Below are 11917 nucleotides of genomic sequence, written 5' to 3'. Positions count from 1 at the left end.
GCACACACTCTCCTCTCTCTCTCTCTCTCTCTCTCTCACACACACACACACACACACATGCATGCACGCACACACAAACACACATGACCAGTGCTTCATTTGTAAATCAGAAGGTCCCGGAAAGCAAAGGGCAAATGAAAGCGGAGGGGTAAGGACACAATATGCATTGCTTTGACACAATGCATATTGTGTCAAAGCAATGCAAAAGTATACATAGTTTAGCTCACATAGTGTAATGGTATGGTGCATGTGTTAAGTGTTTTGAAAAAGTGGACATGATATTGAGACACGCGTTAAAATGATTGGAGAAAACTGTAATATGGGTGTGTGGTACTACATTTGCTTGTCACTTGGGGCTCTACCCTCATTGGTCTGCCAATTGTACCATATAGCTGTAGGGTAATTGTATCTTTTAAGGTAAGGAAATTGAGGACTCTGAGGAACATCCCCAAAGTACAAACAACATTAATGTATTTCCAATGGTAGAAAAATAAGCAGAAGCGTCTGAGTGACTTTGCAAGGGCCATATAGTGATGGCTAGACGACCGAGTCAGAGCATATCCAACAAGGCACATCCAGGTATGCATGGTCAATACCTTCAAAATGTGGTCTAAGGAAGGCCAACTAGTGAACTGGTGTCAAGGTCATGGGTGCCTAAAGCTCACTGGAGCACAAATTGCTGAAAAAGTTAATGCTGGCTATGATAGAAAGGTGTCAGAAGACACATCACAGTTTGCTGTGTGTGGGGCTGCACAACCAGAGACCGGTCAGAGCGCCCATGCTGAAGACATCAGAAAGACATACCTATCAGAAAGACATACCCATCAGACATACCCATCAGAAAGACATACCTATCAGAAAGACATACCCATCAGACATACCTATCAGAAAGACATACCCATCAGACATACCCATCAGAAAGACATACCCATCAGACATACCCATCAGAAAGACATACCTATCAGAAAGACATACCCATCAGACATACCTATCAGAAAGACATACCCATCAGACATACCCATCAGAAAGACATACCCATCAGACATACCTATCAGAAAGACATACCCATCAGACATACCCATCAGAAAGACATACCTATCAGAAAGACATACCTATCAGAAAGACATACCCATCAGAAAGACATACCTATCAGTCATACCTATCAGAAAGACATACCTATCAGACATGCCTATCAGAAAGACATACCGATCGCCCAATCTGTGAAGAAGGCATGCAGGTGATATTTGTATAGATTTATCTACACCCTTCTGGCAGTGCTGCCATTGCAGTCAGGTCTCACAGACTACGAGGAGTAGAAGTTGTCGGAATTGGCTGCAGTCAGTTTATACTCCACCCCTGCAGCCGCCGGCAGATCGCGTTCCACGTTGCATCAGCTGCAGTCGAACGCACCCATTGCTTCTTTAAGGGAGGATGGGCAAAATTACAATGTCGTCGGTGATTGGCTGTTGTGCTGGCGTTCAGTAAACCTCTGCTCGATAGGCCATCGAGTTGTCTGTCTCAGCGCATTCTCTAAAACGGAGCAAATTTGGTTGATCGAGTTTTATAGTCTGTGTGTATCATCGTGATCGTCCTTATGTTTTATCGATAAAAAATCGAGATCGTTTTATCGCCCAGCACTAATAGCATAGTTATAGGTCAATTAAATTAGGTATTTTACATTCATTAGAAAGCACGGTCTTGGAGGTGCAAGTCAATCTGGAGGCTCATTCTCTTCAATTCAAAGCAGAGGATCATTACATAGCCGTATTCATAGCTTACCCGAGGCCTCTCTCCCTGGTATAAGGGACTTAATATGAACATCTTTCTGGTACATCCCATCTCTTTCCCTTGACGAGGTCTGATAAAATGGTTATAGGAGAGGATTGCTGAGAATATTATTTTCCATCAGGCCTCGTAACTATGACAAATCTGGGAGATTTTAAATGACAGACATATGGACATATGGACAATATAATTGAAAAGATAACATGAATTTGATTTAATGAGTAATGACACTTTACAGCAATGCCTTTTTTCTCTACAGTTGATCTGAGTAATGTGATGTCGATTCTAGCCCTAGTCTGTTTTCGCTCTTGGTCTTGGTCTCGACCAGTCTTGGTCTTGGTCTCGCCTTAGTGTGTTTTGGTCTTGGTCTTGGACTTGGTCTTGGTCTTGGTACCCTCAAGTCTCGGCAGTGTCTTGGTCTTGATACCCTCCGGTCTCGGCAATGTCTTGGTCTCGGTTCAGGCGGTCTTGACTACAACACTACAAGTCACCTGTCAACTGTTCAAGCCACATTTTATGCAATGTGATATTCAGCTAGTCTTCAACTGGCTTCTTCATACACTGTCTTCCTAATGACAGGATTCTTTCCTATTGTTTCCCGAGTTGCTTGTAATGTATCACTCTACCAAACCTATTAAGCAAATAGCAGATGTCTCATTTATAATGTGCTGCCACAATGTTTCTAATGCATTTTTTCCACATTAATTACTGATAATCAAATGAATAATTCCTGAAGCAAAATGAATGTCTTTTTGAAAATATGACAGAGGTGAATAAAGCAGGAGCAGGCATGGGCAAAAGCAATGGGGTTTATTGGACTCAAAAGAACAACCGCAAAAAACAAGATCAGAGGCTAAACTCTGGCAATATGGGGATACAATTTCAATGACTGGACTGGGGAACACAGGACAGGGAAGTACTTTTATACAAGGTTAATGAGGGAGCAATTGAGAGGCAGCAGGAATGAGAAACACAAGGGCAGGGACCAGAGACAAACAATCAACAGCATGGCTCGTTAGCCATGCTGGGAAGGAGACAGAAGGGTCAGATGGGCAGGGCGTGACAGAAAATTACAGGGAAAAAGTTTATCTATACTCCATGAACTATTCAAAGTACAATGATATGATTAACATAACTATAAGGAATCCTCTTGCAGAGTCTCCGCAGTTTCAGCAAAACGGTGGTTTATTGAACAGTAAAAATAATATAATGTAATACAGTGTACACTAGGTATGGAAAGGCAGCTCAAATACAAATTAAGGGCAGTTCTTCACCCCACTTTATACCCCAAAAGACCCTCCCCAACAAGGTGCTGTGTGTAGGTGTTATGACTGCATTTGCATATAAAGAGTGACCCCCTGGAGTGTGAGGATCCTGACAGGGAGGGGGCAGGACAGGACGGAGATTTCCTGTGAGAGCAAATGGTACCTCAGCTACTTCTCTGGCCACTGTCAATTGAATTATCTTCCTTAGCACCCTAGTGGTGCCAAATGGAACCCCCATTCTCTCCCAGACTTCTCCCCATGATCATAACTTGCTAACATTATCTGTATTCAAATGATCAACCAAGAACATTGGGGCATCTTTACTACTTTTCCTTACAATAATATAATATAATACAATATAATATAATCAATTTTCTGATACTTTTCTCACACATTTACCCTCGGAAATGTTGTCTTGTGACTTCCAAGAACCTGCTAGAAAGCCCCCCTCATCTTCCCCGTGTTACATATTAGCCCTCAGCTATTGTTAAATAGAGACCATTCTGTTTTTACTGTTTGTTTTTCATTGCTAGCATTAGCATATTTCATTGTTAGCATTAGTGGCATTACTGTTTGTGACGTCATAAAAATTATGATGATCTCAGGTACTCAACACAAGGTCTCCAAAACTACTATTAGATGCCACCTCCATGCCAACAAATGAAAGCCTTCTCTTTATTTTTGACACAAACATAAATGCCAGTAGCTCACTTCACACTACTGGACCCTACAGTCAGATGATACCAAGATATAGCTTTTTGGCAGCAAACAGACAAGGTGGGTTTGGTGAAAAACATGGTTATTCAGGAAAGAACTGGATTCCCATGGCTAAGTATGGTGATTGATCTGTAATGTTGTGAGGTGTTTCTGTTCTCCAAAGGCCCTGGGAACCTTACTAGGATTAATGGTACCATGGGGGATGACTGAAGAAGGCAGTCCAGAAGAGAGGACCTCAGACTCTTCTCCAGTCTCATGAAGCATTGTAGGAGAAGTCTCTGTTGGCAGATGGAGGTTATATGATGTACCAAAAGTGCCAGGATGCCAATAATTGTGACACAATTATTAATAATTATATGTATTGATAAGGCTTCAGTGGCCTCCCAGAATTGAAGCTAAAAAGATGGTTTTGGCAGAAAAATACCTTTATACTCGCTATAAAAATATGAAATATTATAAAATCAATACAGTTCCTTCCCTATTTTAATACAGTTCCCAACAAAGAACCACTGTGTGCATCTGTTAATATTATTATGTACTGAAAGACTGGTGGCTTATTGTGTAAGAGGTAGCCTTGGATATGGAGTCTCCAGTGAATGTGAGAACAACTGAGCAGCTGGAGCCCATCCGCCCTGCTCCCACCTATCCAAGGCATGCTCCTCTAAAATTCAGCTGCTGTTTGTACTCACATGATCAAGGGTCATAGTTAGCAAGTTTCCTTAAAGGGCTATTGACAAAACCTTATTAACCCCAGGACTTTCAACCCCAAAGCAGCTACTGGGTGCAAAAGCGACCAGGATATTCTGGTTCGTACTAATGAGAGACTTCTACAACCTAGGAGCAAGAATACTTTGACTAAAATCTTTATAAGTATATGATTCGTGCTTTATACAAATGTTGCTGTATTAACTATAGGGATATACCTTTGTATCAGATCCAAAATGTTGTTTTATTCATTATTTCACCATATTTCCGTATTTAGATCTTATGTGAAAATAAATGCAGTTAGATGTTTTAACATAGTTGCATAGCAAATCGATCTAAGTATATTAAAAGTACAAATACCTTCACAAACATATAGATATGTACACAGTGACTAATGCCCTGGGGTTAATAAGTTCAGCAAGGGCTTTCGGACAAACACGTCATTGCGGATGTATGTGTACATTACCCTCTGCCACTGCAATAACGTCAGGAGAAGGACCCAGTGCCACAGCCAGTTCTCATATGGCAAACGTCTTGACATGTTTGTGCTGCAGTTTGTGATTAGCCAGTATCAGTTACTCATATTTTCTTCTAACACATAATATTACACAGTACTGTGAAACAGTCTTTAACTGTCAAAGAAGATATTTAAGATATCTATTTATTTGGGTAATTAATAAATATTTGCTCAGACAAAAACGTAATGTAACATATAAGAATATACACAAATCAATGGAAACACTATAAAAAATGCTTTCTGTTCTCCAAGCAGTTATTGTTATCTTGTTTGACGGCTAGAAGAACAAAGCTTTCCCTCAGGAGATAAGTTGAGCTAACACACTTTGACAGATATATAGACCAACAAGATTTAAACATCTTCTTTGCTATCTTAAGACCTTTGCACAATACTGTATATATGTATATTTAAACACATTATATATTTAAAGAAGTGATTGAAAGATAGAAAGACTGCTACCCTAAGTATAGTAAAAGTAACATGTAGTATTGTTTAATGTTTTCCCCTTTACTATAACACAGGCTTGTCTCAGTGTGTTTGGAAACTGTTCGCAGACCTCAGTTCAGCCCTGAGCAGAATGAACGTATGCAATATTACATCAGAAAGGCATGCGCTACATGATTCAGAGCAGACCATGCTCTTAAAGCAGAAGCCTAGTTCAAGGAAATCGTAAATATAATGTGCTGCTAGACTGTGTGCTACTAATTATGTAGTCACTATGTGAGATGGAGCATGTGCAGATGTCAAAAACAAATGAGCGAGTATGGAATATTTGTGGAGGAAAAAAATCAGATATACAACTAAACCTACAAAGAGTCTGAGTATTTTTATAGCATAAACAAATGCAATAAGCACATAGGTACAAATGTGTAGTTAAAGGTCAAAGTACGATTTTGTCAAGGTTTTTAATTATCATTACCCTGCCACTGTTCAATTAATAAATGAATTAATTCCAAAACAGCTTATTCTGTCTGAAATTAGGCACGGTTGTCAATCTCCATAGTAAGAATATCATTGCTAAATTGTGTGCAATAGGTTTAAGCATCAAGCCGATTTATATATTAACGTTTTAAGACTTAATGTTTAATGTAGGTTTAATGTAGTATTCCTATTTGTCTAAATTAGGAAGGTTTTGGCTCTTCAGTGAAAGATTGGCTGTTGAATCTGTCATAACATTAAATCTTGTGATGTCTGTGGTGTTTTATGTTAAAATGCAATCCTATGATAATCTCTGGTTAACTCCCCTAGTCATTCACCTGTGCAAGTTGCCAGGTTCTCAGGACAAGAATACTACAGGGAAAATAATTAATTATACTATACTAATTACAATTATTTATTATACCAAATGGTGTTTTAGTACAGAGACTGTCATTATACATTCTGTAGCCTTCAGTGTTTCCCAATGACGTACATAGCAGGAACGTGGTGTATCTTGTCACATGTAATAAATCTTCCTGCCATCTTTCCCTGCACATGGTGTTAGCACATGGAGCAGTGTGTACCTAACAGAAAGTGCATCCTTCAAAAGTTCATCCTTATTTATGGGCATTGTACGCATGGTGCTACTGTCATAACTTCCAGGGTGTGTCAGCACAACTGGATCTGTCCAGTGTGTTGCCAGCACCTCCATTGTCTTTGCGGAACGTGCCAGAACTTAGGGAGGGGCAGTGTGAGAAGGACAGAGGAGGGGGGTGAGAGGGCCACACGCTCCTGGGAAACTTGTTAATGACGTCATGGCAAAACAGACTCATAAAACAGCAGTCAGAGATTGGCTCCATAATTTTTTGGAGAAATTTTTGTATTTACAGTCCAGGGTTAGTGTTTTGGTTCTTGAATATTTATAAGATTAGGTAGATTAAGTACAAAATAATAATAATAAGAATAATAATAACAATAATAATTATTATTATTACTATTGTTGTTGTTGCTATTGTTATTATCATTAAAATGATTAAAATGGCTGTAAATATTGTGTCTTCCTTTCATATCTCTGATTATATGTAGTATGAAACAGTAAACAAACAGCTATGTTGGAGTTTACAGCAGCTGTACCATGTAAATCCCCTTACATAACAGGGATTCAAAGTCTTGGAAAGGTAGGCTGAAATCTGACTCACATGTTCTCAGTCTGTTATAAACACATGCTTGAGCAGAAGCTCTTTAACAACTTTCAGTGAAGTGCTGTGTCCTGGAAGCCCAACGCACACTGTAAATCTCAGAGAAGGTCCTTCTGAATGTTGGCTGTTTTATGATGCTTTTTCAAATGCTGTGTTTGTTGGCTGGTCCGTGTTTAGTGGTCGTGCTGACCTGGCAAGTGTTCCATGAAGCCAACCTGCCAGTATCTCTGAAAGTTCGTATGCTATTATACCACTGCTTCACTAATTACTCGACTTCCCAGTTTTGGGCTACAACGGAGACTGAGGCCCCTTGTCCTTTTTTTAGGAAGCCAGGTTTTAATGCAGAGTTCAGGAAGGTACACATGTTCTCCAGAATGAACTCCAGCTACCTCTGCAAGGAAAGGAGCCCCAAGCAAAAAAAAAAAAAAAAAAAAAAAAAAGGAAATCGTACCGTTTGACCTCCGTGCCCAGGGATGGAAATCAAACACCCAGATCCCTTGCAGCCCCACAGACATTTAATACCTCTGTGAGTGGCCTCCGGTTTCAATTGCTCTTTGGTAACATTAACCTTCGGATACACCAGCAATCAGGTGCAGCTTGGGGGCATAGGTGGCAGGGCTGCCGAGAAGTGTTTTCCAACATTTGCACGTCATCAGTGCTGCCACTAGGGGGAGCAGAAGAACAAAAATTCTCTGCGAAGCACGTGAAGCCAAGATGTTCGATTTGTGCAATAATAACAATATTAACCAATAGCCTGAGTTCATCAGGGGCTTATGAGCCCTTCCAAGGTTGCTGCCCCTTGATGGTCTGCTGTTGTGTCATCTGTCATCTATTAGCTATTTGGATGACTTTTAAAAATACGTGCATAAATGTGCTATCATTCTGAGTAATATTAATGTAAAATCAAGAAACTAATGTTACATAATAATCTCTGAGTGAAAAAAGGCACCAAACGGATATTTCCTAGCTTTTTTTGGAATTTTTTTCTTTTGTTTAAAATTTTGACATTTATCACCATCTTGGTTACAAAATGATTTTAAAATTAATGTAGCAAATGGCTAATAAAACAGCTGTCAGTGAATCAAGTGAAAATCAAGCGAATCGTTCTTTACAGATTACAGTGAATCTCAAAACTGAGTGGCAGAAGATAGCTTACGACTTTAAACTCTTTTGGAACGCTATACTTCAATTGTTTGTTTTTAATAAAATTGTGTTTTGTTTTTTTGAAATTAAGAATAAGCTAATTTAAATCAGTACTATTTAAGGCAATAGCATTTGGATCCATTTAAAAAAGGTCGGGTGAAACCTGATGGATAGTTTAATAGGCCTGTGTAACTGAAGGCCTCACTTGGGTCAAGGAGCAGAGATAAGAGCTGTTGTCAGAAGATAGTCGAGTGCAATTAACAGCCCTAAAAGCTGGTGCTTCAGTGTGATCAACAGTTCTAAAGCCTGAATGATGTGACCCAACTAGTTTGAACTTACTTAGATAGGCTGCTATTGACCATTTTTTTATGATTCAGAAAAGCCTTATTTCCGTATTTCCGTTGTACTCACCTTCACGGGCCTGAGTGCAGATCTCATGTTTAAGAATTGGGTAATGGTATAAAATGATCATCTTTCACAAAAGGTGTTAGATCAAGCTGAGAGGCTCATGAAATTAACAATGGTCTGTGTACTTCTATTAATAAATCTATGTCATCTATTTTTCACATTTAAACATGAAATAATATGCATTATTAAGACAATTTAGCATGCCATATTTTGGCATATTAATTCTGGACAATTTGCTGGGCATTAGTCTCAATGGCTTTAAAAATAGGTTAATTGGCGCTGATGCTGATCTCAGACAGTGAATATTAAGCCACTCACTCTAATAATCCCCCACAATGCTCCATTGATGTCTGCACTCACAAACCAATGTCCTATGCAGTGGGGCCACTCATTGAATGGCATCCTAGTCAATATGACATGTTGATGCCATGACTGATAACTGCCCTGCAATCAAGCTACCAAGGACGATTTCTTCCCCTTTTGTGTACAGAATTTCTTTCATCCTAATCGATTTCTCTGTGTAACACCTCCTGAAGGTCTCATGTCATGAACTATGGAACGCCTCTTTAGACTTTGTATCCACAAACTTGTTATCCCAACCTGTTTTTTATCGAAAGCCATGAACTCTCTACGTTTATTCCACAGTAGTAATTTGAAGACAGATATACAAAACATGCTGTATGAAAAAAAGAACAACAGAACCTTCAATCATTTCAGAGGAGATTATTATTGTTATTTTTATTATTAATATTATTATTATTGTTGTTATTAAACATTCACTTTATACTGATAAAAAGTGGTAATCATTCCTAATACCAAATATTGTAACAGTCCCGGCTTCTGTCAGGGGATAAAGATTCCCACTGACAGGAAGCATGTTACACGTGTGCTGAGCAGGGTCGTCCAGTTCATAGCGAAAGGTCAGTTCAAGTGTTTATTATTGACAGCCTGAAATTAGCAGTTAGCACATTCCACTCCCACCAAGCACCTTAGCAAAGAACAGAATGTTAAGGTTTATGTGCTGAAGCAAGACAGTCTATTCAGCCCACACAATGCCACAGCCTGCACACTTGCAGGCAAGCTTCAGGAGGGGGCATGTCATGTGGTGATCTTAGTACTGCCACCTAGTGGACATTTCTTAAACTTCTTTTTTTTGTGCGACACCAAAGGCAGATTATTAAAGAGAAGGTAAACAGTCAACACTGAAAGTAAATGCAGGAGCAGTTCTAAGGAGCAAATGCATAAAATGTATTCATTTACATGTTCTTTGTGACTGTTTATCAAAGTTTAATATATTGCTAATAGGAATATAGGGAAATTTGTTGTTATTCAGTACATATTCAGTTTTGCAGATTTTTGGCAATTTGTGAAGAATCCTTTGCAGAAGAAGCCTTAGCCTAATTGGAACCACCCTGAGTGTTTGATTACATTATATTATTTATTTTGATCTAAATACCTATAGAAATCTTTGTTTCTTGATCTTCATAAAAAACCTTTGTGAGTTGAGTTGCTGAAAGTGTTTACTGCAAGATGGCGCCATCATGTGGGCCCCGGCGACCTTGCATAGGACAAAGTGGGTATAGAAAATTACTGGATGGATGCCAGTAATGCAAGCGTTTAACAGCAAAAGAAAATTCAGTGCAGATAGTGCAAACTCAAGAGATGTTACTCTGAAAATTACGGCGTTTGTCACACTTGATGATCCTTCTCTGTTATAAATGTTATAAATATGTTAGATGTACAAGGTTACAAAATGTCGTATTCTGGGATTGTTGTCGTATGCCAGACTTGGTGTTTTCTCACCAACAATAAAGACTTTTGCATATTTTTGGAATGTAATTATTATTATCTTTTTATTTATTTGGGTCAAGGTCCCTTTAAGCTTTCAAATTTAAGCAGAACCTCCCAAACAATTGGTATCGATATTAGTATTGGTGTCAATTTTCGAAATATTCGGCTATCGGCATTAGCCAGGAATTTCCTTATGGGTGCATCACTAGCCTAAAATGGCAGTAAAAGATTAATGTTGAAGCCTTTCAGATAACAATTATTACGTTTGCTACAATTCAGTCAGTCTGACTCTCTCATGCTTCTCTCCATCTACTTGATCTACTTTTTGATGCAGGTGGTGCAGTGGTCAGCACTGCAGCCTCACACTTCCAGTGTTTGAGTCTCTGCCATGGCTCCATGTTTGCATGCTCTCCCAGTGTTCTTGTGTAGTCCCCCCTCCCCAGTCTAACAACATAAGTGCCTGGTGTGTGAGTGTCCTGCGATGGGTTGGCGCCCCATCCTGGGTTGTTCCCTGCCTTGCACCCGTAGCCACTGGGATAGGCTCTAGACTGCCCCCGTGACCTTGAATAGGACAAGCAGTTACAGAAAATGGATGGATGAGCTTTTTGGTACAGAGCTGTGGTAAATCTAGACAGTATCCAGGGAGGCACAGGGGATGGTAAGGGATGCCAGATCCAAGAGTATCACATAGGATTTGCATTGTCTAAATCATCACTCATCTATTCATTGTCCATCACATGGAGCCAAAGTCTGTCTGAAGAGGCAGAGGAAAATTTACAGGCCAAAAACATCACATTTGGGCCATCCTGCAAACCTAGACTGGATAATGACTCATCGCTTATTCAAAGGACTTTGACTTCTTTCTGACTTCCTTAATATGATTAATTTCATTTCCCCATTTGAAGATCATAGATTAAGTATGTGCATTTGCTACTGGTTGAAACAGTCTGCAACGAGCTGGAAACTGCAGGATCGCTAAATATATTCTTATAGTGGAACTGAAAAACAATCCAGTAAATCCCTCCCCTGCAGCAATAACCTGACATTATATCATTGTTTTAGGTGCTCTGTGATAAAAGATTATAGGCATTCAACATTAGTTTTTTAGAGGCTTAACTTGTTTTATACCAGTATTCAGTGTGTTCCAAGTCGCTTCTAGAGAAACCTGAGCTAAAGAATTACCCACCTTCAGACAAACGTCTGTCTCAGATATACTTCCAGAAATGTTCTCTCTTCCCATCCTCACAATTGCTAAAGATACCTTAATTTATTTTTACTTCTTGCTATGTCTTTCGTCTCTGTGTCACTTTCCTCCAGAAACAGGATATCCTAAAGAGGTTTAATGACCTTCAGCATTACACTGAGTTTGGCTAAGCAGTGGGACTACTATTTAAAACGAATGAGTTCATAGCCAAATGCTTTCCCCCTTTAGAATAACTGCTTGCTTTGTAGACAATAGAAATGTCCCC

The sequence above is a fragment of the Paramormyrops kingsleyae genome, chromosome 8 (assembly GCF_048594095.1).
Source record: "Paramormyrops kingsleyae isolate MSU_618 chromosome 8, PKINGS_0.4, whole genome shotgun sequence".
Taxonomy (NCBI): Eukaryota; Metazoa; Chordata; class Actinopteri; order Osteoglossiformes; family Mormyridae; genus Paramormyrops; species Paramormyrops kingsleyae.
Note: the sequence above shows the minus strand (reverse complement) of the source record.